The sequence below is a fragment of the Mauremys reevesii genome, linkage group 1 (assembly GCF_016161935.1).
Source record: "Mauremys reevesii isolate NIE-2019 linkage group 1, ASM1616193v1, whole genome shotgun sequence".
Classification (NCBI taxonomy): Eukaryota; Metazoa; Chordata; order Testudines; family Geoemydidae; genus Mauremys; species Mauremys reevesii.
This window is the reverse complement of record NC_052623.1, coordinates 308,067,828-308,094,029: the sequence shown is the minus strand read 5'-3', so window position 1 is coordinate 308,094,029 and position 26,202 is coordinate 308,067,828. Positions and strand designations below refer to the sequence as shown.

The 26,202-nt window shown below is 40.7% G+C and overlaps 1 protein-coding gene across 15 annotated transcripts in view; it reads left to right on the top strand.

Moving 5' to 3' along the window:
- Nucleotides 1–26,202, top strand: part of NRCAM (neuronal cell adhesion molecule) — a 295,081-nt gene that overhangs the window by 30,065 nt on the left and 238,814 nt on the right. The gene's annotated exons all lie outside the window — the stretch shown is intronic.

The window sequence follows — 26,202 nt, the reverse complement described above, 5'->3', positions numbered from 1 at the left end:
TTAAACAAGTTTGGAAGACAGAGATTGGTTTTCATTCCTCGACCTGCAAGATGCTTACTTCCATAGAACTATTCACCCATTGCACAGAAAATACCTATAATTCACCATAGGCCAAGATCATTTCCAGTATCAAGTGCTCCTCTTCAGCCTATCCTTGACCCAAATGATGTTTTCGAAAGTTCTAGTGGTAATGATGGCTTATCTTTGGCTGGAAGCATTCCTGCTGGTCTTGTACCTTGATGACTGGCTACTCAATGGCCGCTCCTTTGAGGTGGTGTTGTCATTCACCCAGAAAGCCCACACTCTGTTTCAAGAGTTGGCCCTACTGCTGAACTTAAAGAAATCCATGCTGGGACCAGTACAAAGGATACAGTTCTTAGGGGCATACTTATTCATTGTTGGCCAGAGCATACCTGCCTTTAGACAGATTTGTGGGGTCTAGTAGGGACAATTCAGGGAAGCCCTCAGACCACAATAAAGAACTGTCTTCAATTCTTGAGCCATATGGCAACTTGGACCTTTGTGACCAATCGTGTAAGGCTATGCCTCTATTGCTTCCAGGGATGGCTCAAAAATACATATTCTCTGAACAGGGCCACCTTGGACAGGCAAGTGATGGTCCTCTTGCTCATAAAGAACTCCCTAGACTGGTGGAGGAGCAACTCATCATCTGTGTAGGCAACCCTTTCTGTTGCCTAACCTCATCAGTGATGCTGTTAGGATGGAGAGCCCACTGCAATACCATCATGATTCAGATCAGATGGACAGCCCACAAAACCAGTCTCCACATGAACTTGTCGGAGCCTGGGGGCGGGGGGTCAGGAATGCTTGCTCCCATTTCCTGCCCCTCATTGGGGCAAAGCAGTCTGGGTCATGTCAGACAATATGTCCTGCAAGTTTTACATCAGCAAAGCAGAGAAGAGCAAGATTTCCCTCCTTGTGCACCAAAGCCATAAAGCCCTATATATATTGATGTAAAACATAGCCCAATATGCCCAGATTTCAGCAGTCTGCCTCCTAGGCAACCAGAACACCACAGACACTTCTCCCACTACTACCAATAGGAGCTGGACACTCAGGTTCTCCATAGCATATTCCAAAAATGGGGACTGCCAGAGAGAGATCTTCTCAGCACTTCTGAGAACAAGAAGTTCCCCCTTTTCTGTTCAAGGGGAGGTCTGGGTCACTACTCTCAGGAGTAGGCCTTCCTTCTACCATGCAACAAGAGTCTGTTCTGTGCTTTTCCCCCAAACAGCCATGTTCCTAAGAGTGCTAAAACAAGATCAAGCAGGTCAGAGCTATCCTCATAATATCTACCTGACCAAGACAAGCTTGGTACTCTTACTTGCTTCAACTTTATGTCCAAGCTCCGAACCATTCCTCATCTCCTGTCTCAGGATGTGGGTCATGCGCTTCACCCCAACCTAGTGGTTTTGTGCCTCAGGGCGTGGCTTCTGGATGGTTCTCAGGAGCAGAGGCTTCCTATGCCGTGGGTGTGCAACAGATGCTATTAATCAGTAGGAAGACATCAGCTTGCATTATTTACCTACAGAAATGGAAGACATTTGTCCATTAGTGCTGTCGGCACTATCTCAGACCTGAATTGGTTTTCCCTTTCCTCACCCTAGCTTACTTGTTGGATCTGAAGACTTCTAGGTTATCCATCAGTTTGATCAAGGTACATTTGGCTGTCAAGTCATCCCGTTAAAGGGATTCTCCATTTTTGCTCACCTGGTATCAAACAGTTTTATTCAGCGTCTGGGTAACCTTTCCTCCACATTAGACTCCCCATCCCATCTTGGGACCTCAACCTGGTTCTCAGCCACCTCATGAGACCCCTATTTGAACCAATGGTGACCCACTGTCTACTTAATATATCCATGAAGACAGCTTTCTTAGTTACCATCATGTTGACCTATAGAGTTAGGGGGATTGGAGCCTTGATGGCAGATAACCCATTTACAATGCTTTTTAACGATAGTCTCTTTATGTCCACATCCTAGGTTCCTACGAAAGATTACATTGGATTTTCATCTTAACCAGTCTATTCGTCTACCAGTTTTTTTTTTTCTGAAACCTCATAGTTCTCCAGAGGATCCTATTTCTATAGTCTGGGCATTAGAAAGGCCTTGGCCTTCTCTCTGGATAGCACTAAGCAGTTTAGGAGAGCACCTAGATTCTTTGTATCCTTCACAGATGACTATAAGGAGGCACCTGTCTCTACTCAGAGACTTTCTAAATGGATATTGGGTTGTATCTCCACCTGTTATGAATCTGCAAGTGCTCAGCCACCTGGAGGTGAGAGCACAGTCAACAAGATCACAAGTAAAATCTACTTGAAGAATGCTCTGTGTGAGATATAGAGCTACTACCTGGGTCCTCAGTCCATACATTTTCAAAACATTACTCTGCTCCATGCTAGCAGATACAACGCAGCACTTGGCTTTGCAGTACTGTCTTCAGTTCTGGACCCTGTACCGAAGCTCCCTCTTCCCTTTAGGGATACTGCTCGGATGTCACCTGAAGGGACACTTCTTGAAGAAGGAAATGTTACTCATCCTGTACCGTAACTGTAGTTTTTGAGATGTGTACCCCTATGGGTGCTCCACTATCTGCCCTCCTTCCCCTCTGCTTTGGTTGTTCCCTTGGGGATGGAGGGCAGTTTGCCCTCACACCCCTATATAGCCTTGGTGTCTGCCATAAGGAGGCATAGGGTGCATGTGCAGTCTGAAGGGACACTGCTGGCTAGAAACCTCCGATCGATGCCTCAGGAGGCACATGCACACCCGAAGTGGAGCACCCATAGGGGAATACATCTGGAAAAAATACAGTTACTGCACAGAGTGAGTAACATTTCCTTCTCCCCTGGGGCAGGGGAATAAGTGATGGGGTGTTGATATCATGTAGGCTTTCTAGGTTGGTTTGAATGAACTATCAGGAACTGTCCACATATGAATGAAGTTGCCTTGACAAACAACCGGACATTAACTTTTAATGAATTGGAGCCAAAGGAAGCAGAATGTGTGAACACAGTGTGGCAGTAACTGGAGACAAAGGAGTAATGTGAAAGCACACAGTGATATAAGACTCTGTGCTGGCAGGGCAGAGGGGGAGAGAAGATGGAGATGAAGTCCCTGGAGGTTTTGGACTAGAATGGCAAGTAATAGTGCCAGCATGGATTCTCATTTAAGCTTTGCTTTTCCATTTAAACCTAACCTCATCATTCTAACCTGAATGCTGTACTCCTGTTGACTAACTCCTGCTGGCTTGTTTTGAAGAGGCTGGCCTGCTTCGCTACAAATACCTGTTAGTTGCATCGCTCCCTAAAGGGGTAAGGTTTCTAACGGGTCTAAACTCATTTGGATCTGCTGGAGAGCCGTGGTGAGAGGGCTCAGTTTTGAAGTAGTGGAGGTATGGGTTTTGCCCTCGCTTTGCAAAAAGTGGCATGGGAAGGCCTAGCACAGTAAAGGGAACACTGGCAGGGAGATTGTATAGAAGCTGGAGGTTTGGTACATCCTGTAAATCTGTGGCAGATTTAAAAGCCCACTGTCCTGACAATTCACAAAAAAAAAAAAAAAATCCTCCTTGTGGGGAGAATCTCCATGCTCATGATCTCTGAGATAGACAAAACATGTATTATATTTTTCATAAGTAAGGGACAGTATGAAATTGAAGGTACCATATAAATGTCATAAGAGATGTAGATAGAAAATATTTTTCCTACTTATGGTATACATTAAATTTTTCAAAGTTATCATCTTAAAGTTGGGAAAGAAGATTCAGAATGGTATGCATTTGGCTTCAGACTGTCTAGTGGACCAGTCTGCTGTTGTGATATTGGACCCCACATTTAAATGCCATATAAGATGGTAACATGAGGTTGGTTTATTAATTCTAAGTATTATGACTACTCACAAGTAAAATCTTGTTGTATGTTTAGTAGGTAGCAGTGAAGTACTTTCCTTTGCTGTTTTAAATGGTATTTTAGTACAACAATACAGGGTTTAGGAATATCTAGCAGCCAAAGGCTGGTAGTATGCATTGATTTTGTTTTCTCTAGCTCACTGTGCATATATTACTGTTTCTTCCCTTCAGCTTCATTAATATTTTGTAGGTTCCGTTTCAGTTAACATTACAAAAACAAATCAGGAGCTGTTAAATGGTCTCAGGATTTTTTTTTATAAGGTGAAAGTAACATTTTCAGAGAGCTTGTGCTGCCCCACACGGGATCTCTTAGTAACTCTCTCCTCTTTGCTACAATTGGGTCTTGTGTTTCTGTCACTTAACAAAACTATATTGAGAAATATTGATGTTGAACTGAAGGTATTCTAGGTGATTTTGGGTATGCGGGGCAAGAAAAATATGCTTGATTTCTCCCTCCTATCTCTGCCAGGAAATAAAATGCAAATCATTCCCCTTTCTACTCATCCACCCCCAGACACAAACACATTTATGCAGTGTGAATGTTGATAATGTAAATATAAGAAGTCTGGCAATCCAAAAGTTACAGTTCTCCCTGGATGGCACATTGCATAGGCTGGGAAAGGCTGTGCCTCCCTGAACAGCCTGGTGTGGCCCCACCCATGCTCCTCCCCGAAGCCCTGCTTGCCCTTCTCCCTTGGTCCCAGCCCAGGCAGGCTGCTCCTCTTCAGAGAAGTGTGCTGCTGGGGCTGGAGCTAGGGCGGCCGGAACTTGGGCGGCCCCAGCCACCCCATGCAGTTCTCATAGCGGTGGTATATCCATTGCACATACTATATTTTAGTATGTGCAGTATATTAGAGAATCTTATTATGAAATGCTTCTGCTTTTCCTGTTTTTTTGATAAGTGGATTGGGGTTTAGGTTTGTGACTTACAAGTTGCATCAGTACACTGTTCTTCACTTTATTATTATTTGAGGTATTTTAATAATAATAGTGTAATAAACTTATTGGCTCATTGCTGGGTACATTCTAGTGGAGGGCAACGCCACCCAGTTCATCATCAAGCCAGCAGAGGGCTCCATAATTACCTGAGTACAGGAAAAGAAAGTACAGTAATATTTTTGAATTCAGAGGGAACTGGGCACTGGAGGAAGCCATAGGCAGTGTGTGCAGGAGCAGCAAACAGGAGGTTGCCTGGGAGCTGGGACTAGAAGACTGAGAGCTGATCAGAAACTTGCTGCTGTTAGTAGGGGAACAAAAGTAGCTGCATCAGGAGGATACAGGACAGTGGTCTGCAGAATGGTGTGGAAAGATTACACTGAAACTCTTAAGGCTTGTGTACACTAACTTTAATGTGGATTAAGGTAGTCTGAGAATTTAAAGCATAATAGCTATTCCTGAGTACATCCATGTGTTTACAAACCCTCACTTTTTATACCTTGGTATTGGGGTTAGACAGTTTTAACTTGGCAGGTCCAGATAACTTCCATCCAAGCATTTTAAAACAGCTAATTGAGTAGGATTGCCAACTTTCTATTTGCAGAAAACCAAACATCCTTGCCCCACCCCCGTCCTGCCGCTTCCCTGAGGCCACACCTCTGCCCTACCTTTCGTCTTGCTAGTGAAGACAGGAGTCTGGACTCGATGGCCTTTCAAGGTCCCTTCCAGTTCTAGGAGATAGGATATCTCCATTTATTTAAAAAATATAAAAAATAAAAAATTAAGAAGGGCTCTGGGTTGGGGGGGGGGCTGAGGGGTTCAGGGTGCAGGAGGGGGCTCTGGGCTGGGGCAGGGGGTTGGGATGTGGGAGAAGATATGGGCTCTGGGGTGGGGCCACGTATGAGGGGATTGGTGTAGAGGAGGGAGTGTGGGCTCTGGGTGACGCTGACTTCAGTAAAAGTTGTGCTTCTGCCTGCAAGTACCGCCCCTGCAGCTCCCAGGAGAGCCAGCACTTGGGGCGGGGGCAGCGTGTGGAGTCCCTAGACTGCCCTTATGCCTAAAAGCCAAAGGGACATGCTGGCCGCTTCCAGCAGCTGCACAGAGCCGGGACTTTTAATTGGACTTTTAACGGCTCGGTCAGTGGTGCTGATCGGAGCTGCCAGGGTCAAAAACCTGATGCCTAGCAACCCTATAGCTGAGCATCTCACTGGATTATTAATGATTATTTTCAGTAAGTCTTGGAACACTGGGAAAGTTCCAGAAGACTTCAAGAAAGTAAAAGTTGTGCCAATATTTAGAAAGAGTAAACGGAATTACCTGGTAACTATGGGCCTGTCAGTCTGATGTCAATCCCAGGCAAGACAGTGGAGAAGCTGATACAGGACTGGATTAATAAAGAATTAGAGGAGGGTAGTAGACCTTACTGTATTAACTTTATGTATCATTTTAGGCCAGGGATTGTATGTAATTGCATGGGAGAAGGTGAGAACAGCTCCTATAGGAGCAAACAGTGGAGGGTGATTAAGCAAATTCACTCAGGTTGAAATACCTCCAGAGAAGTACCTGGAGAGGCTTGCATGTACTAGTTCAAACTAGTTTCTCCAGAGACCAACAGGCAAAGAAAGTATTTTTCGATAAATACCTTGAGTTTAAACTGACTTAGGGTCGTCTTTCTGATCCAGCAAACTGCCAGAACCTTCTGTCTGAGGCGGCCCCCAAGCCTCCTGGGAAGGATTGGAAGGACATTGGCTTACTGAGACCCCATAAGACTGAGGGGTGACCTCTGGTAATCTTTTAACATGCAAATAAAAACAATAAAAGTTCCTATATGTTTTCTCTGTAATGCTTCACCTTAATAATAAATGTGCTTGGTTATAAAGAGTTGTGTGACAGCTCATAACTGCTGGCAATTATGTTGTCCATTAACCTTCGAAGAGAAAGCAATGTGCCAATGCTGGCCTGTTTAGGCAATCTGGCTTGCTGGAAATATCAGCGTAGTCAGGGAACAGGGAGAGAGAGTCAGGTCTCTGCCCAAGAAAGATGATGACTGAGGAGTTGGGAGCCTAGAGTGCATGCCATCAAGGGACCACACAGGAGGAAATACAGGATGCAGTTGCCCTGATCTGTGGCAGGGCACAGCCAGGTAATACAATTAACGACAATTCATATGGGGTTTTGGAAAATAGATCCTGTGAAACTAACTTGATATCATGTTTTTCTTATGCAATTGTAGGTTTGGTTGATAAAGGCAGTAGTATTAATATACTATACTTAGAGCTCTGTAAGGCATTTGATGTGATACCACACCAATGTTTTGATTAAAAAACTAGAATGTGACAAAATTAATATGACACACATTCAATTGATTAAAAACTGGCTGTTTGGTCTCAAAATGTAGTTGTAAAAGGGGAATCATCATCTAGCAGCTATGTTTCTAATGGGGTCCCCCAGAGAACAGTTCTTGGCCATAAACTATTAAACATTTTTATCAGTGACTAAGAGAAAACATAAAATCATCTCTGATAGAGTTTGCAGATGACCCAAGAATTGAGGGCGTGGTAAATACATTCAGAGTGATCTGGATTGCTTTGTAAGCTGGGTGCAAGCAAACAATATGCATTTTAATATGGCTAAAAATGTACATCTAGGATCAAAGAATGTAGGCCGTACTTATGCAGTCGGGGGCTCTGTCCTGGGAAGCAGTGACTCTGAAAAAGATTTGGGATTGTGCTGGATAATCATCTGAACATGAACTTCCAGTGTGGTGATGTGGCCAAAAGGGCTTATTTGATCCTTAGATACATAAGTAGGGAATCTCAAGTAGGAATAGAGAGGTTATTTTATCTCTGTATTTGGCACTGGTGCGACTGCTATTGGAATAGTGTCCAATTCTTGTGTCCACAGTTGAAGAAGGAAGTTGATAAATTGGAGAGGGTTCAGAGAATGATTAAAGGATTAGAAACCATGTGTTACAGTGATAAACTCAAGGAGCTCAATCTATTTAGCTTAAACAAGAGAAGGTTAAGGGATGACTTGATTACGATCTCTAGGAACCTATATGGGTAACAAATATTTGATAATGGGCTTTTCAGTCTAACAGAGAAAGGTATAATGCAATCAAACGACTAGAAGACAGAGCTAGAGAAATTGACTGGAAATAAGGTATAAACTTTTAACAGTGAGGGTAGTTTAACAATTGGAACAGTTTACCAAGAGTCATAGTAGATTCTCCATCACCGGTAATTTTAAAATCAAGATAGTGCAGTAGAACCTTAGTTATGAACGCCGCTGGAATGGAGGTTATTCGTAACTCTGAAATGTTCGTAACTGAACAAAACATTATGGTTCTCTCAAAAGTTTACAACTGAACATTGTCTTAATACAGCTTTGAAACTTCACTACACAGAAGAAAAAGGGTTAAAAGCAGCATCTTAATTTAAATGAAACAAGCACAGAAATAGTTTCCTTACCATGTCAAATCTTTCTAAAACGGGGGTAGGCAACCTATGGCACTCATGCCGAAGGTGGCACGCAAGCCGATTTTCAGTGGCACTCACACTGCCCGGGTCCTGGCCACCAGTCCGGGTGGCTCTGCATTTTAATTTAATTTTAAATGAAGCTTCTTAAACATTTTTAAAAACTTATTTACTTTACATACAACAATAGCTTAGTTATATATTATAGACTTATAGAAAGAGACCTTCTAAAAAGGTTTAAATGTATTACTGGCACATGAAACCTTAAATTAGAGTGAATAAATGAAGACTCGGCACAGCACTTCTGAAAGGTTGCCAACCCCTATTCTAAAACTTTCCCTTTATTTTTTAATAATTTATGGTTAATAAAGTACTATACTGCATTTGCTTTTCTTTTTTTGTCTCTGATGCTGCCTGTTTGCGTACTTCTGGTGCCAAATGATGTGTGTGGTTGACTGGTCAGTTTGTAACTTTGGTGTTCGTAACTCTGAAGTTCAGAGTGTGTTTTTTTTTCCCTAAAAGATCTGCTCTGGGAATTATTTTGGGGAAGTTCTATGGCCTGTGTTATAGAGGAGCTCTGATTAGATGATCACAGTGGTCCCTCCTGGCTTAGGAACCTATGAGTCTAGGCGGTGGGCTAGCAACTGTTGGTTTGATCGTTGTTGTTGTAATTATTAAAGCAATTGTGTCTAAGGTATGCGAACATTTTTAGTTTTTGGCAGTCCTAATAAACATTTATGGGAGCCCTCGGAGAGCTAAAGCCTGAAGAACCTAGTACTTGGAGTGCCTGTAATGCTTGTGGTATACCCAGCATGCAGCCACATATCTAGAGGGACTGATATGTCAGAACACTCAGCAGTGCCCGACAGGGAAGTTAGTAAAAATATGGAAATAGTAATAGAATAGTGCCCATATATAGTGAAATTGCCAGTAGTGATGTGGAGTGCAAGTTTTTCAATGTGGTGCATCGAACAGACTTTTGCTCCACTTTTAGGAACAGATCCAGGACCCTGGTGTGTAGCCTGAATTTCTCTCCCATCCTCAAGCTTCAAAATGCCAGCTGTGTTACCCAGCAACTGCTACTGCAGTTGAAGACCTTTGGTAATCCTGCATGCTTTGTGCTAAACTCTAACGGGTAGAGTGGCTGGTGGACTTTTGTAGTGAAGGATCCATTGGGCCTGTGCCAGCTTCTTTCCCCCAAACACTTTGTATGCTAAGGCAGAGGGAGCCCCCTACAGAGCTGACATCTGTGATAGACAGCAGTGCTGCTGGGTCAAGGCCCTCTTTTCCAGGTAAGGAAGGGGCAGGATTTGGCTCTAGTGAATTTCCATTCTACTATAAGAGGGTTTTACTGCACAGATACCCCCTTGGAATGCTGAAGTTAATTGCTGCATTCAAGAGGATAACCTCATGACAAAGCATGGGAAGAGGGTGAGTAGAAGTTGTCACTATCTCATAGGCCAGGGATTAAAAAATTAATACTTGACTCCCAGTCCTGCTACAATTACTGCTAGTAAGGAGTAGGAAAAGCTGGGTCAGACTTGGTGCATGTGTTCCATGCTGGGACTCTGAAAGTGAAGATGTGGCTTTTCATTGTGCCTAATGTCCTCTGCAGTTATGAGTGAAGAAAGTCTGTGTCAGCAAGGTAGACCCTTTTTCTCCTATAATAAGTGTTGCTAGTGAAGCTTTTTTGCACTCTGTCTTCCAATGTATTTAATTCTAAACAATCCAAAACCATACTTAAAACTCTCCGTGTAAAGAAATATATACTAGTCACTGAAATGGAGTCTCAGTTACCACTAAGATGGAATGTAATAAACAGCTGTTTAACGATGCTGAGCATCTCTATACAATAGTCTTTCATACAGAAAAGAAAAATAAATACATCCAGTTGAAACTGCAGGAAGAATGTAGTTATACAGAATGCTATTAAGAATGAAAATGCCCTCATATTCACTGACTTGTGTCTGTATTTCTAGTGCATACAGCCATGGTTCAAAATATATTCTAGATCAGTGATTTTGTTGATTCAGTGGTTATGTCATCTGACATAATAATGCCAATTCCTCTTAATCGGCTGTTCTACTTGATCTGAAGCGTCAGTGCAGATTCCTGACTTTGATTACCATTTAATGTAAAATACAAAGCAGACTGTGTCATGTTGGTTTGTGCAATTTTTAAAGACCCTTATATATAGACTAGTGAGGCTTACCACTTCTCATGTAACCAAAGATTTTTTTTTAATGTAATATGCCCATTTAGGGATGTTACAGTGAATGAAGGCCCAACATGAAGCAGTTCTGTGCAGATTAATCTTACAGGTTTATGTGAAGCCCTATATGTAGCTTTCTAGAAAAATACTTTCATTTGGTAAAGTTCATCATACTTTCATCATTGCTTTATGTATTTGTATGTACATTGTCCATTACTTTGTAACATTATACACAATTTTAAAAGGCTGTTGATCTGTCATTTTCCAGAAAATAAATGTTTTAACAATTGCTTATATTTAGAGAAGTGTATGTTCTGTAATATTTCCTCCTCTGCATTTCCAGTTTTAAATGTGCATCTATCTCCAGATAGTCTAGGAATTTTGACAATATTTTATAATATGACCTTTAAAATCACTTTCTGTGTAGATGGTGAAAATTTTGAGTTCAACATCAAGTTCTGAAATTGGAACTTCAGTCTTGCTATGAGTAAAGCTAATGCTACAAATGATTTTTGTTTCTGAATTAATTGTTTCTAGGGAGTTTAATACCCAATGTTCTTATGTAGTCTGTATTTTTAAACAATATCTGATAGCACATCGTCTTTGTTCAGTAATCCTGTATGCAAACGTTGTTACTTTAGATGCATAAAAGTTTGGTTGTGTCATGTGGTTCAGAACTAAAATTTGTTTATATTAATTTTGGATTATGAGATTGTGTAGGCATTTGAATCTCACAATGCTGAAAACAGTGTTTAGCACTTACAAATGTTTTTAGCATCTATGCATATGGCTTGACATTCTTCATCTTTTTTATTTGACTTCTCACATCCCTTTTCCATTTGGCATTTATTGGTAAACTTAGGTTTGATTTGTCACTTCATACCTGATGTAACACAAACTTTGGGTTCTTAAAAAAAGATGTGGATTTGGTGCCCCTGCAGCCCTGATAATGAAGCCCTCTGTTTTTGTACAGGGCAGGCTTCCCACCGGCATCACAGAACCCTGATTTGGGGAGGAATTTCCTCCAGAGATAGTTCAGTCTTCCTGGCTTATGAAATTCTTGGACTCTTGGCTGTGTCTGCTAATTAGTGCAAAGCATGGTGTGTGTAAGATAAAGGAGCTGGAACTGAGACCCACCAAACTCCTGTCATTTAAGGGCCACCACACATCTATTAGATGGGAACAACTTTAAATTCCTACTCCGTTGGTCTGGATTCAGACTGGTGACTTACAGGCAAAAGGCTCTGAAGCTCGATAGCAGTGTCCTGAGGCTTCCAGTCCCCCACTCCCCATACAAGACCTAATTTCACACCTTTTAAGATAAGTTTATTAAATCAGGTTATGTTCTTGTTGGACCGTACACAGATAGGATCTTCCACTCCCTGCACACACAAGCACCATCTCGCAATCACTGGTCAGTCTTCATAAAATGAACCCCTATAATACGTGCCCCAACCCTTTTCTTAAAGTGACAGCTCCCATTAATCAAAATATTAAAATTCAGCAATAGCATATGAACACAACAAAGGCAGAGTGACCGAGGGGATGAGACTGTCATGTTAGCAACGATGATTCTATTTCCCAACTCTCCCTGCAGCGACCTTGTTCGACTCTCACCCATTTTATAGCGAAGATAATGGAACGATGGTTATCTCCCATAAGGCAAGCTCTGAGGCCTTGAATAATAAGGGCTGTGAAATAAACAGAAATATTAAGAGCTGCAACTAGAACTCATAGGTTTTTGGCCTGTAGCTCAGGGCGTTTTCCTCTAGTCTATAGGGTATTGTCAGAGTCTCTCTCTTATTCTGTATATGTGACAGACGGCGCTGCAAAATATACAAATGCCACGTGAGATGCAGAACCCTTGGCAGGCCTGCTGGGAGGGATACTGAGACGTCCCCAAATTCCACTGATCTGGAAAGGGTGTACAATTATAGATGTAACTGTGATAGGTATAGTTGTAACTATAGTGCTAGTCATGTTGGGTTGGGTGTGAGATCAAGGCTCTGCCTACTCCCCATCTCTTTCTGCCCACCTATAAGGAGGAGGGGAATATAGGCTCTGTGGAGTCCACTTCGCTCTCTGAATGGGAACCGTGCAAGGGAGTGAAGGGAGTGCCTGACAGCCCTTCTGCTTCCTTGTGCAGGATGAGCCATGATTTGATCCTAAACTGTCTTCAGTTCAGAGCTGGTAGGACAGGGGGAAAGGATGTAAGATGTTCCCTCTCCTCTTCCCACCCACTTATATGTATCTGCTACTTGAGAGCTGGGCTTTATACTGTGGAAGATGCAGGTAGGTTCCACAGTTCTGAGGAGATGGTCTTGGCAGTCTGACAGCTTTAAAAAGGCCAGGTATTGTGAGAGAGTGCAATCTTCCTGTACTTCCCCCTGACCACAGAAAAGGGCCAATAGGGCTCTGTCTGCCCAAATAAGGTTAATAGGAAAATCTGATTAATTTTACCCCATTTTTGTGTGTGTGATATTTTACCCTGGTATACTATACATTCTCAACTTGCATGAAACCATGTTCCAGTCCAGTCTAAATTATAGTTTGCTCAGCCAGTTTTGAGGACCCAAACAATTAACTATAGATAATATCAGCATAATTCTGTTTTGAAATAGAGGTGGTCTACACGGCATAGCAACGCACACCAGAGGGTTGTGAATTCTAAAGCACACCAGCATGCATGCTGAGTGGCTCATATAGACCCGGTAGTTGTGCACTGTGAAAGTTCCCTAGTGCGCATTAACATAGTGTTGTTAATGTGCAGTAGGGAACTTTTAGTGCATGCCAGCAGGGTCTGCATGGGCTGGTAAATGTGCAGCCTGGTGTACTTTAGAATTCACAACCCTCTAATGTGTGTTGTTTTGCCGTATAGACGAGCCCTAAGAGAGTGGATGGTGGTAAACTCTAGTGACAAAAGCTGTTTTGCTGAGGATAACATAAATGTGTCCTAACCCAGTGAGTAGAGGGCCCTTTACTGGTGCCACAGGTCTTTGTTTTCTTTTCTGACAGACTGCATATCCTTTTATTCAAGTGATTAGTAGAAGTACTGCAGTTGTCAGTTGGAAATGCCAAATGCATGCCTGGCTGACTTAATTCTCTTTATTGCCCACAGGAAGCCTCTACACAAGCACATTGGACTGTTTTTTACTATCCATGGTATCCTAGTGGACAGTAATATGTTACTAGAAGTTGATCTAGGGGTCAGTGCATGTACTGCAACCCTAGAGAGAAAATTTAGCAGCAAAATATATTCAGAGGCAAGAAGGCTACTTAATGATATTAGCTTTGCTGTAAATGTTTTGCAGAAGCAAATGTCAATTTATCAGTTTAATCTTGTTATCTATTGCATCTTGATGAATAAATAACAGTACTTCAAACTCATAGTGATGCATGTCTAGTTTTGTTCAGAATTGGTCCTGCTAAGCCTTTTCCCTCTACTTGTTTCTCTAATTTCTGATATTAGAGGATAAATGTCTTTTTCAAAAAGACGACTACAGTACATGAAGAAAGACCAGATAAAACCAATTTCAGTGGTACAAAATTCAGCTTATCTCTTGAAGACTTACCGTCCTAAATAATACACATTTTTATATACTAATATTCCCATTTAAAGGTAGTAAATTTAATGGATTAATTAATACTATGAAAACATTCATAGTAAATGTTAATTATTAGTTATCTTCAGCATATTCTACACAGGGATTTGATAATATTTAAGTCACAAAACAATTGAAAATATATTCATATAGCTTGGGTTTGGGGCTGCACGGCCTAGTGGCTGGAGTCATGGAAGTGGGCCGCCACCTAGGGGTGTGGTAAGGGGACCTGGGCTCCATTCCTCCACCGGGTCCCAGCCCAAGGCCCTGTCAGTAGTGAGTGTGGTCACCACCCAGTCAGCGGGGATCCTGACACAACACGCTGACTTTCCTTGGGTGGGAGATACCATTCACCCCATCTCCCTGGGATACTTCCTATTGTGAGTCCTGAAGCTGGAGTCCGGTTGTAGTCTGGGTCTCCAAGCTCTCTGGTGCAGGTAGCTTGTTGAGATTCTGACTCCTGTCAGCTGGCTGTAGGCAACCGGTTTCCTGGCTGGGCCTCAGGGTCTCTGGCTCCTACAATCAGGGGCTGAAGCTGCTCCTGGGCTGGAGCCTCCACTGAGCATCCTTCCTCCCTGGCAGACAGCCAGAATGAGCTGGGCTGCTCCCTTTTATACTGAGGCAGCAGTTGAAGCATGCCCAGCATGGTCTGAGGGATGGGACTTCTGTTGCCCATAATGTGGAGTTAACCCTATCTCTCCTTGCGTGGGATATGCTCACCTTGTCACAGGCATACAATAGAAAAATACTGTTTTGATACTGTCCACATTCCATTCCATGCGTCCAGACCTTATATTCGTGATTCTTCAAAAAGCCCCTTAAGTGGTGGGTTAGATAGAGGTTCTTTTTTCATCAAGCTTTTATAGGGTGATCAGACGTCCCGATAAAATCGAGACTGTTCCAATATTTAATTCTTTGTCCCACGTCCTGACTGATGTACCAATGGGACACGATTTGTCCCAATTTTTTGAGGTTGCCAGGTGTCCAGTTGGTATGGGGATGGCAGGCTTCCTACCCAGCTCCATGCAGCTCCCCAGAAGCGGCGACATCTCCCTTTGGGTCCTAGGCACATGGATGGCCGGGGGGCTCTGCGTGCTGCCCCCACCATGAGCACCCGCTCTGCAACTCCCATTGGCTGCGTGCAAAACTGCCTGGCCGCGCGTCCACCTAGGACCCAGGGGAGATGTCGCCACTTCCAGGGAGCCGCCTGAGGTAAGCGCCGCCTGGAGCATCCATCCCCTCCCGCACCCCAACCTCCAGCCCCCTCCCACACCCTGAACCTTCTCCTGTGCCCCAACCCTCTGCCCCAGCCCTGAACTCTCCCCCGCCCCGTTGTATAAGAGAATAAGGGGCTGGAGCTGGGGCAATGTGCCCCTGACTGACCTGTGGCTTGCGGTGGGGGCTGTAGCTGATGTATGCCCCCAGCTGATCCTTGGCTTGTGGCAGGGGCTGAAGCCGGGGATGCGTGCCCCCGACCAACCCACAGCTTGTGTCAGGGTTGCAGACAGGGGCTACTGTTGAGGCTGTGCACCCCCGGCTTGCGGCAGGGGCCAGAGCCAGGGCCGTGTGCCCCCAACCCGCAGCGTTTTAGGACACTGTGCCGTCCTCCCCCATGGCTCCGGTAGCGTTGTGAGCCTGTGGCTGCTCTCCCCCCTCCTCTCCCCATGTGGCCTGATATTTTATTCTTGTGTTCTGGTCATCCTAAACTTCTCCAATCTCATTCTGATTGACAGCAGTAGTAGAACTGCAATTCTGTTTTAATGTTCAGATCTTTGACTTAAAAATAGGTGGCCACAAAGTCCATTTTGGCATGATTCTTGCTAATTTAATATTAAAAATAATCACATGTGTATATAAAAGGGACATGGTCACATTGTGTCCAGAATTTTTATTCACTCTTTTTACAAACAGGTTGGCAGATTTTTTTTTTTAAAAAGCCTCCTTTAAGGGTCTCTACTGCATTTCGATAATGAGGAAGGGGAAAAGGGGACAGACTTACCTCACTTAGTTAATTTTTCTTGTTTTTTTTTCACACAGCAGCAGGGAAAGAAAAATATTTTAAAATTGGAAAAATGTGACTATAAAATCACCTAGATGCAGGTGCAGCACCTGAAACTAATATTATCTTTTTAAAAAATCTGACCAAATATCGACTTGATTGTCTCTTTTAACAATGAAATTATTTGAAATGGTTTTTCTTTTAGTTTTGCCCAGCCTAGCAATGCTGTTGCCAAAACATTTCATTCTGATATACAGCCATCCTAAATGAATCCTTACCTGGAGATGTGCTGAATTCCAGCAAATTAGGCATGGGAGGGCAGCTTTGCTTTTAAGCTGTTTTTTATACTCAAAGCAAATGCAAATATTTCACATAGTCATTGCACATAGCTCCAAAATAAACTCTACAGTAAATTAATTTGAAAAAATGAGACTCAAAAACCCAATTAAGAAAGAGAAATCCAAAAGTATCAGAGAAAATCAACCCAATTGAACAAATATTCAATTGGAATTCTAAACTGATACAATAGAGGATATACATTCAAATGTGAATTGTCATTTCATATGAATGTATAATTATGATTTCATGAGTTTTGCAATATCTGACTTTGATTTCCCTAACTCGTCTGTCATAACAGAATGGTTCTCCTTACTGCATGGGATAGGCTCCCCAAAGAGCATCAGCAAAGAAGTGTACTGTATAAAGTGACTAGGAAATAAAAATTACACTTGTCTGAAATTCAGAAATTATTCTCAGATTAACTTCTGGACCAGTGACGAAGAAAACACTGTCAGGTCTGAAGGGCCAGTGACAGATTTAAGATCAAATTTCTTGGAAATTTTCAAGTCTAAAAATAAATGTTTTGTACAACTGGAATGTTGGGTTCTTCATTTCTGGATCTGGCAGGTAATGAAAAAGAGAACCTTGAAAGCTTACTTGAGATAGATGTCTTTGTTCTTTTTTAATAAAAAATAAATGCATATATTGAGCTGCACAGAACACTAAGGAAAAACATAATTGGAGAAGATCAGAAATAAAACCTGCACAGAACTCTCCAGGAAAATTAACTTTTGTCATCTTCCTGTTACCATTTGCCTCTTATCATGTAGCTATCTTTCAAGGAGGGTTATGTGAAAGAAGCAAAAGATTAAACTGGTTCTGTTGTATAAGAGAATAAATTTGTGTAAAAACTAAAAAATGAAGACAAGAAAGCCACATATGATGACTTTCAATCCTGTTCTCACAAGGACAAAGTGAATCCATTAAAGGGAAAATAAGAAAACATATTAGTAGTTCAGTGTTTGTGTTCTCAGTATTTTCTATGTGATATTTATTTTCCCACATAATAATAGAATGGAGTTTACAGACCAGACATGAGTACAGGATGTTTTGTGTTACAAGATTCTCTACAATTTCTCCCTTTCACTTGATCAATGAATTACTGGATGTGCAAACAATTATCACTTTCCATGTATGTAATCGAGAAACCAATGTAATAGATGTAACAGATTAAATAAATGCTGTAAATGTCAACAAGCCATTAGACATCAGAAAAAGCCTAGCAAGTAAACAAAGCCAGGCCTAGAGTGAGTTCCAAAGACTAGTTAGTATAGAATTAACAGGGGCAGCTCTAGACATTTCGCTGCCACAAGCAGGGCGGCATGCCGCGGGAGGCGCTCTGCTGGTCGCTGGACCCGCGGCTCCAGCGGAACCTCCACAGGGACGCCTGCGGAAGGTTCACCGGAGCCGCGCGACCGGCAGAGCGCCCCCCCGCGGCATGCCGCCCCAAGCACGGGCTTGGCGTGCTGGGGTCTGGAGCCGCCCCTGAGAATTAGGATAGAATATGAATCACTGAATGTATTAAGTAGATGCAAATGAGCTATCAGATAACCATTATAAACTGGTGAACCCTAAATCTCTGTTGTTTTCAGTAAGTAATCAGGAAAATTTCCCCAATACCTTAGGAGCCAAATTCACCTTGCCCTACATACACAAGTAGTCCTACCATTTTCTGTAGGACTGTTCTTTGTGGGTGGGGTGTGTAGGATTTCACCCATATTAGGATTTTTAAATGGCTTTGGATAAGATGCTCAGGGATAATTTATAAATGTCATTTTCTTTTACTGAGGCTCTTATAATGATAACTAGAAACAAACATTAAATTGTTCCTGTTCCTTTCCCTTTCTAGATGATGATGATGATCAGAGATATGTAAAAATCTCACCCTAATGTATATTTGATGCATGCACAGTCTCATCCCCACATTTATTAATACAATTTTTTTAAATGAAGAGATGGACATTTTTCTGTGGTTGGTTATTATCAACCATCATAACAAAGACTAATTACTCAAATATCAATACAAAATTCATTTCAATTGTAATTACTAAGTAAAAAATTAAGAGGTAACAAACATTAAACAAAAGTAAATATTTTCTTGTCAAACTATTTACTTGAGAAATTCATTAGAATTAAATTTTAGATATCTCAGTAAGATTGATATGGTTTACTATGCTGAGAAGAACTCTTCAGGAAAAAAAAACAAGGAACAGACTCATTCTCAGCAGCACACCCACGCTATCTTGATCTGTCAGGTCTATCCTTTATTATCATGTCTGTGATCAGAGAGATGGTGCTCTGATGTGTACTGCATTTTTCATGATTCTGGCCCAGGAGGAAAATATTTAAGGATTTTCCTTCATTTTATGTTTAATTGCATACTACTTTGTAAGAAACGGAGAACTTGTTAACCAGCTAGGTTAAAGCCCTAGGGGCAAAGTGGAGATTTTAAATTCCGTTTCAAAGCATGTAAGATTCAGGTTAATGGAACTTAGAGACGTGAAAGCACAGCAAATCAGAATGAAACCAAAGAGGGGAAACAACAACAAAAAGAGACTGAATGCAATTTTACATCGTTTGTGAATAATTTAGTATAATTCTTGTACTAATCTCCCTTCATAATGAGCCACATTTTCTCAGACCTCATTCCAAGTCTATTTTATATCAACCTCATGCTAACATTAAATAGAATTAATAATAATTCTGAAGTACAGGAAATAATAGGTGTGCTTTACACTATCCCTTTTCACTTAGTTTATAATAAAATATAATTTATTTAAAAAGCCTTCATTGCCAACATACAATGTAATAAATTAAAAATACTAATAAAAACACATTCATAAAATTAAAAAAAGATAAAATTGAACAAATGGTTCAAACAGAAAAAGAAGGGACAAGGTTTTAGGAAGATGATAAATGCAGAGCTGATGTTGCTAATAATAAAAAAATAATTATTACCTAAAATGGATGTTGGTGGGGAGATAATAGAGGAGGGGAATTTTATTTAAAAATTAATGCTTTTGGGGAGACAAGCATTGTATTTTATTAAATAAACAGTTACTAAAACTGAAATTCTTAGGCGCCAGTTCTGTCAGAAAATGGAAATTCTATTTCTGAAATTGAAGGCAAGCTAGGAAATAGGGAAGTAGAAAAGTAATTGGTTATGAATGTGTACCTCCAAGAAGCTACAAAACATACTTTTTTTTTTTTTTTTAGTTTTTCTTTTTTCTTTTTTCTTTTTTTCACAGAACTGTGAGGCCTAAGGGGTGAAGGATGGGGGAAAATGGAAAAGAATTTTTACAGCACTGTCTTCTCCAATTGCACACATGACAGGATCGGCTTATTCAACACAGGCCCGTCCATGATTGGAGCATTGTAAATTTTTTGCCAGGGACAGTTATCCAAATAAGACATAAGCTTGTGGGCTGCTATACTTCCAGCCACTGGAGAGTTGTACATGAAGTTCCAAGGTTGGAGATCTATAGAAGTCCCTCATGATCCTCCATCCCCTGCAAACTTCAACCACACCCACAAACATACCTTACCTGTAAATGTCTTCTTGTGAGGAGGACAACAGATCTTTTCTTTTAGTGGTATCTTGCTGGAAGAATGGCAGACCGTCTTTCTTTTCCTCTATCTCTTATTCCTGAGGAGTGCTGCACCAAAATATTAAAAAATTTGCACCAAAAACAAATTAAAATTCTGTGCACAATATTTTAAAAATGTGCAAGATTTGTCAAAATAATGCAATATAATCACACCAGTTACAATTATTTTGGTAATTTATTTAAACTACAATACAATGGATGGAGAATGGGAGTTAAGAGCATTGGAGGAAATTCCCAACTCCCATTTGTCTAATAGTAACATAGCTAGGTTTGACCCTTTTATTTCTAGTTATTAGTCAACAAATATATGCAGCTATATACTCAGTGTTACATCATAGGCAAGTGAAGAGCAAGTGAGGGCTGCGGAATCAAACTCACAATTTATATTGACTAATGACTATCTCCAGAAAGGTCAGTACTAAACAGTTCATGGAGCACATTTTGATAGGATTTTTTTTCAGTCCAAAAATTTAGACCAGTTCTTATCACTAAAACACCATAAACATTTATAAGGCCATACTGTCCTTTATACCACTCTGGCAATGTAAAGGAGCCTTAAAACTTTTACATCTGTTTTATACTCCTGGGGGAGTTCTCAAAGGCAATGAGAACTATTCACTAAACAGGCAGGCGGCTACATTCTGAGGAGATAGGTGTGGGGCAGAGCAGAAATACCCCAAAGCCCTGCCTCTCCACACCAAGCATGCTGCAATAGCGAGCAAGAGGGACAGAATGTCTCTTGCTCTCTCACATGCATGACTGCCCAGCGGGGCCCCTTCCATCCCAGTGGTGGCTTAAGTCTCTACCAGCTGCTCCGGGCACCCAAACCAACTTGCCTGTGGTGCCAGGGCCACAGGCAAGAGCACATGACCGCTCTTGTGGGCTTCCCTTTGCTTCCCCATCAGAAGTCTTTTTTTTTCTGTGGGGAAGCAAATAAATCTGTGGGGGACATGAATTCTGCACATGTGCAGTGATGCAGAATTCCCCCAGGAGTAACCTCTCAGGATAGTGGACAGGAAGTGGGTTGCAGGACTTCTCCCCTCTCCAGAGGACTTTCTTCTCAGTGGTCTTGGGGCTTTTTCTCCTTTCCAACCGTCTCCTAGGAAGAACATAGGGCTTTTCCAAAAGAAAGTCCCCATTTTCTCTTCTACTTTTGAGCTTTCCCATTTCTTCTGCTCTGAAGATCTTACTTATCGCTCTTCTTTCAATGTCCACTTTCTTCTGTGAATGTTTTCCTTCTGTGTTTCTCCTTCCATTTGTATGATCCTTTGCCTTCCCATTAGGAACCCCCTTCTTCATGTAGCTGATGCTACGGTTGTTGAGGTGTCCGCATTTACACATTAAGCCTAAAATTTCAGGAGTTTATGTCTAGGCAGTAGAATTCGCTTGGCATACATTTGTCATTTCTGCCAAAATTGGAAACTTGGATAATTAAAAAAAAAAAATCTGGGCTGTAATGTACCAATCTATGCACTTGTATTACTCATAAAAGGCTTTGTTTTCTAACTGAAATGTTGTGGGTGAATTGTCTGATGTGCAGCTCATATGTTTTGTTTTAGGTGGACAAAAGGAAGCAAAACAGCCAAAAATAGTGTAGAAACATGGTTATTTTGTGCATGTATGATCATTTCCCTTCCGTCATTTTCATAAGGATTTTTAGCAAGAAGATTAAGGACACGTGACCTGCAGCTTCTCGATTTAACACAACAGACCATTATGGCTTCAAATGAGTGTTGAGTCAATCAATTAAGTAAAAAAGATTTACATGAGCTACTATAGTCAATTGGGGGTCAATAATCCACTTTATAAAACATGGATGGAGAATAGCACATTTATGGTGCTCAGACAGCTGTAGTGAGCCAAAGGATGTTTCTATTTTTCTTATACATGAGACCTGTTATGTGTTCAAAAACTCAAAGTAGGTATCAGGCAGCATTAGGTATAATTTTATTGCATCCGTAATAAATACTACTACTACAACTACAGAAGAGAATTGACGACGTATTCATTCATCCTTTTTTAAATAAAGAGGCAGGATACAAGAAATTCAGTATGTTGTATACAAATAAATATACAGCCCACATAATTATATTAATCAGTTTTTTGTAAAACTATGTAAAAATGTTCATCTGTATTGAGATGTCTTCTCTTTGTCAAAAGTTGTTCTGTGTTTTGAAATTGAACTACAATGATAAATTGGTACTCTTGCAACAAATGTAGATATTAACTAAATGCACATGCCTATACATGAAAAGACATCATATTGTGCAATTAATTTGTGAAAAATCATTATGTGTCTAAGATGGGGTTAGTATGGGACAGGCTGCCAAGAAATAGATGTCTTGGTAATCAGAGAAACACTTGTAGGCTAGGTCCCTCCTCATCTTTTCTGCTCTCTCACTAAGGCACTTGTAGCCATCAGAAATTGGATTCCACTGTAGTGGTTTCAACCATGAGGAGAGAGATGCGATCTGCCAGCCTCCTCAAGTGGTCCCTGGGCTCTCCTGCATCCCCCACAGTATCCACTTGATTAAGCAAATGGACTACCTGCTGGGGCTGCTGTGAAGTGCAGCTAACATTCATGCTCCTCAAAGACCCTGAGATACCAGCTCCTGCAAGCAGAGTTAGATATAAATCTGTTTGCTCAAGCTTTCCTGCAGTAGTACCATCACCTACATCCAACACTCAGTTCTGTTTTCAGTTATTAAAACAAAAAGCAAATAACTAAAGTCTGTCTCTTGCTAGAGGAGGGTGGAGGAGAGGAAAGAGGGGGAATAAGAGATGGCTGTCATTCTGACTCTTGGGTGGCTCGTAGATTGCCACGGTTATAAGTGCTAATATAACAATCTCGATGGACAGGTAGACACCAAGGGAAGATTGTTAAGGTGGTATAAGTCAGAGTAATGGGATGAAACTAAGCAAAAGAAAATGTTGGTTAAATGTAGGATTGACAGAATTTGATTTTTATTTTTTTTATAGTTTTGACTGATATCAATGTTTATTTTAAGCATTGTCTATTTACATTTTCACAATTATGGGAAATTATGTGGGGTCAATTATGAAATTGACAGATGTTGAGATTCAAAAAGTTAAATGTTCAAAGCATTTAAAATACAAATTGTCAACATCACATGTCAAAATATACAAAGTATCCTTAAATCAACAACAAATCATACCTGTTTTTGGCAAGCAAGCCTAATTCAAATGTCTAAATCACTTGATTTTGACACTAGTAAGGTCCTAGGCAGCATTTTTCTTACTTTGCCTGTTTGTAAATGTTTATTATCATCTATAGAAATACTTCCCATCTATTTGCATGTGTACAGTGAAATTGACATTTATCAGGAAAAATCTAATCCTTCCAAGCCCAGCTAAATGTAAGGAAAAGTGTTCCTAGACCAGAGGTCTCTTGTACTGTGCAGAGCCTGCTGAGGTAAGTGGTGGAAGCCATATTGCTGTAATCATGAGAGCTAGATTCTGTAAAGCACTTGAGAATGTTCTGCAAGGAGCAATACTACTTTGTCACAAGAGTGATCAAAATGCTACAATAGGACTTTTTCCATCCGCCTTTCTGACATCTATAATTATGTTAATGATGATGGTAATGTGTTCTATTTAGCTGGCATTTGTAATAAATTTATTGGGGAAAATATTCAGTATGGTACATAGGGATTTATATGTGTAATGCAATATTTTTTTATTTTGTATGGATCATCATAATAGTTGAGTATTTAAATAAATTGAAATAGTGTAGGTTTGCTTTTTGTAGAACACTGGGAAATTATACCTGTACTGTGGGGTGTAGTGAAACTAAGATTGGTGTAGTAGGACATAAAATTTACACAGATTTCTTTTAATTGAGGGTTTGATTCAGCTCCCATTGTAGTTGACAAAAGAAATTCCCTTGATGGTGATGGAAGGTGAAACTGACCCTTTCTGCTTTAGACAATAGAAATATGAAGATCTAGATATTGCTGAACCTAATTCTGTGGGTTGTGTTCATTATTAGCATTTTTAATTTTATCAAAGTGGGTTTTCATTAAATATCATCCACTGTTGTTGTTAAGAGAGAACATTAGGCATAATTCCTACTGCCACATAGTTCTCTCTCATGCTTGAAATGTCAAGAACAATAATAATCTCATTAGTCCCTTGTCATACTCTTAAAATACATCAAATGTAAGGATTGGCAAATTGGGTCATATTCGTTTTTCTAGCAGAAATATTTAAAATAACAAATCACAAATGATCTTTTAATTAAATTTTTTAAAACATGCATGTAAGATAGAGGAAACTGTACACGAGAGAACACACATTTTTACTAGATTCCAATTCTATGTCTTGATCTTGCTGTTTAAATGAACAAGTATATGAGCACACTTACAACAGCTAGGGAATGTATATATAATTTTCCAATAGGGCTAGATTCTGACAGCTTACTCAAGCTGAATAACACCTTACTGCATGAGTAGCCTCATTGACTGCAGTGGAATTACTGGTGAAATAAGATAACACTCAACATGAGAGAGAATCAGCATATGGTCCATAGATTTTTTTGATATGTTATGGTTTTGCTTGATATTTAAATGTACAACTACAATAAGGATGACATTTTGGAACCAGTAAGAATTCAAATTAATATGATGAATTATACACTTCTTGCCTAATTGAAGTTTTGTGGTTTATATTCATCTCATATTCAATGAGCTTTTCAAAATAAAATTGAATTTAAGGGTACATCATTCATTCATTTAATCTAGGAAAAATGCAATAGGGGTCAGATCTTGCAAACACCTTGCAAACATAGGTATAATGCCTATGAGTGAGCGTAATTCCATGCCATGCTTGCTACTGAAAGTATCCTTTTGGAATATTCCCACCAGCAAGCATTGTGCATGGTAGTAGATGTTAGCAAGATCAAGCCTAAAATATTTTATTTTTTGTCTGTGATTCACAAGCAAATTCTTCACCAGCCTGTATCTCTGATTTTGTTTCTTACCATTTTTTCACTGGCCCCCTCCATTCTAATAACTATGCCAGCCTTAATGTTCCATTTAATTCCTTTGCCTACTCTCATTTCTGGACTTTTTTCTACGCTGTCCCCTTATGTGGACACAGTTCTGATCTTGGTCTTACGTGATCTCATAGTCTTTATTGGTGGGACAGCACAGTCACAATCAGCAAAATGATAGCTGGTAAAAATTCATTATACAAAACTATAGTCATAGATTTTTAAGATCAGAAGGGACCATTATTATCACATAGTCATGCTCAGGCCCTTCACCTAGTGGTTCCTCTAATTCGATAATTTGAGGTTGAACTAGAACATATGTTTTAGAATCTGTTTAATGCAGGAAGAGAGTACCCAGGCAGCTCACTTGCTCCTAGTGTTACTGTTATCTTCATGCTGTAACCGATGCCTCTGCAGGGTGTCCCTGTGAATGTTATGGTGAAGGATTCTCTTGGGTGTTTGGTAGCGTATTGAGAGTATCCCATGCTATGGTGCAAGTGCTGTAGATTGTTCAAGCATGAGGCTCTTCGGGTTCTAGCCTTCAGTGGTTCCCCAAAGAATCACAGATTCTGGGTAAGTATGGTAGGTCTTTCTGACATGCTAAGGGTCCAATTGATCACCATATTGGGGGTCAGGAAGGAATTTCCCCCCCGGTCATATTGGCAGAGACCTTAGTGGGTTTTGCCTTCCTCTGCAGCACGGGGCACAGGTCACCTGCAGTCTTAAAACAGAATAAATGGTGGATTCTCTGTAACTTAAAATCTTTAAATAATGATTTAAGGATTTCAATAACTCAGCTAGAGGTTCAGGGTCTATGAGGTTCTGAACAGACAGGTTTCAGAACAGACAGCGTAATTTTCAAAGTAAATGACAGCGTTGAAATTATTCATGCTCAGTATGCTGGGAACATAAATTTTAGCTCTTGCTGTATGGCAGTAGGAAAGCAATGTTTTAGAAGTACTTCCTTATTTTGCTGATATTCATATACAGTGACTTAACTCTTTTCACTGTGCATTTATAATCACTTCATAGCAATCAGGCATTTAATGTGCATCATTTTAGTGTTAGTGTGTAGCCTCCTCGCTCGTTTACTTT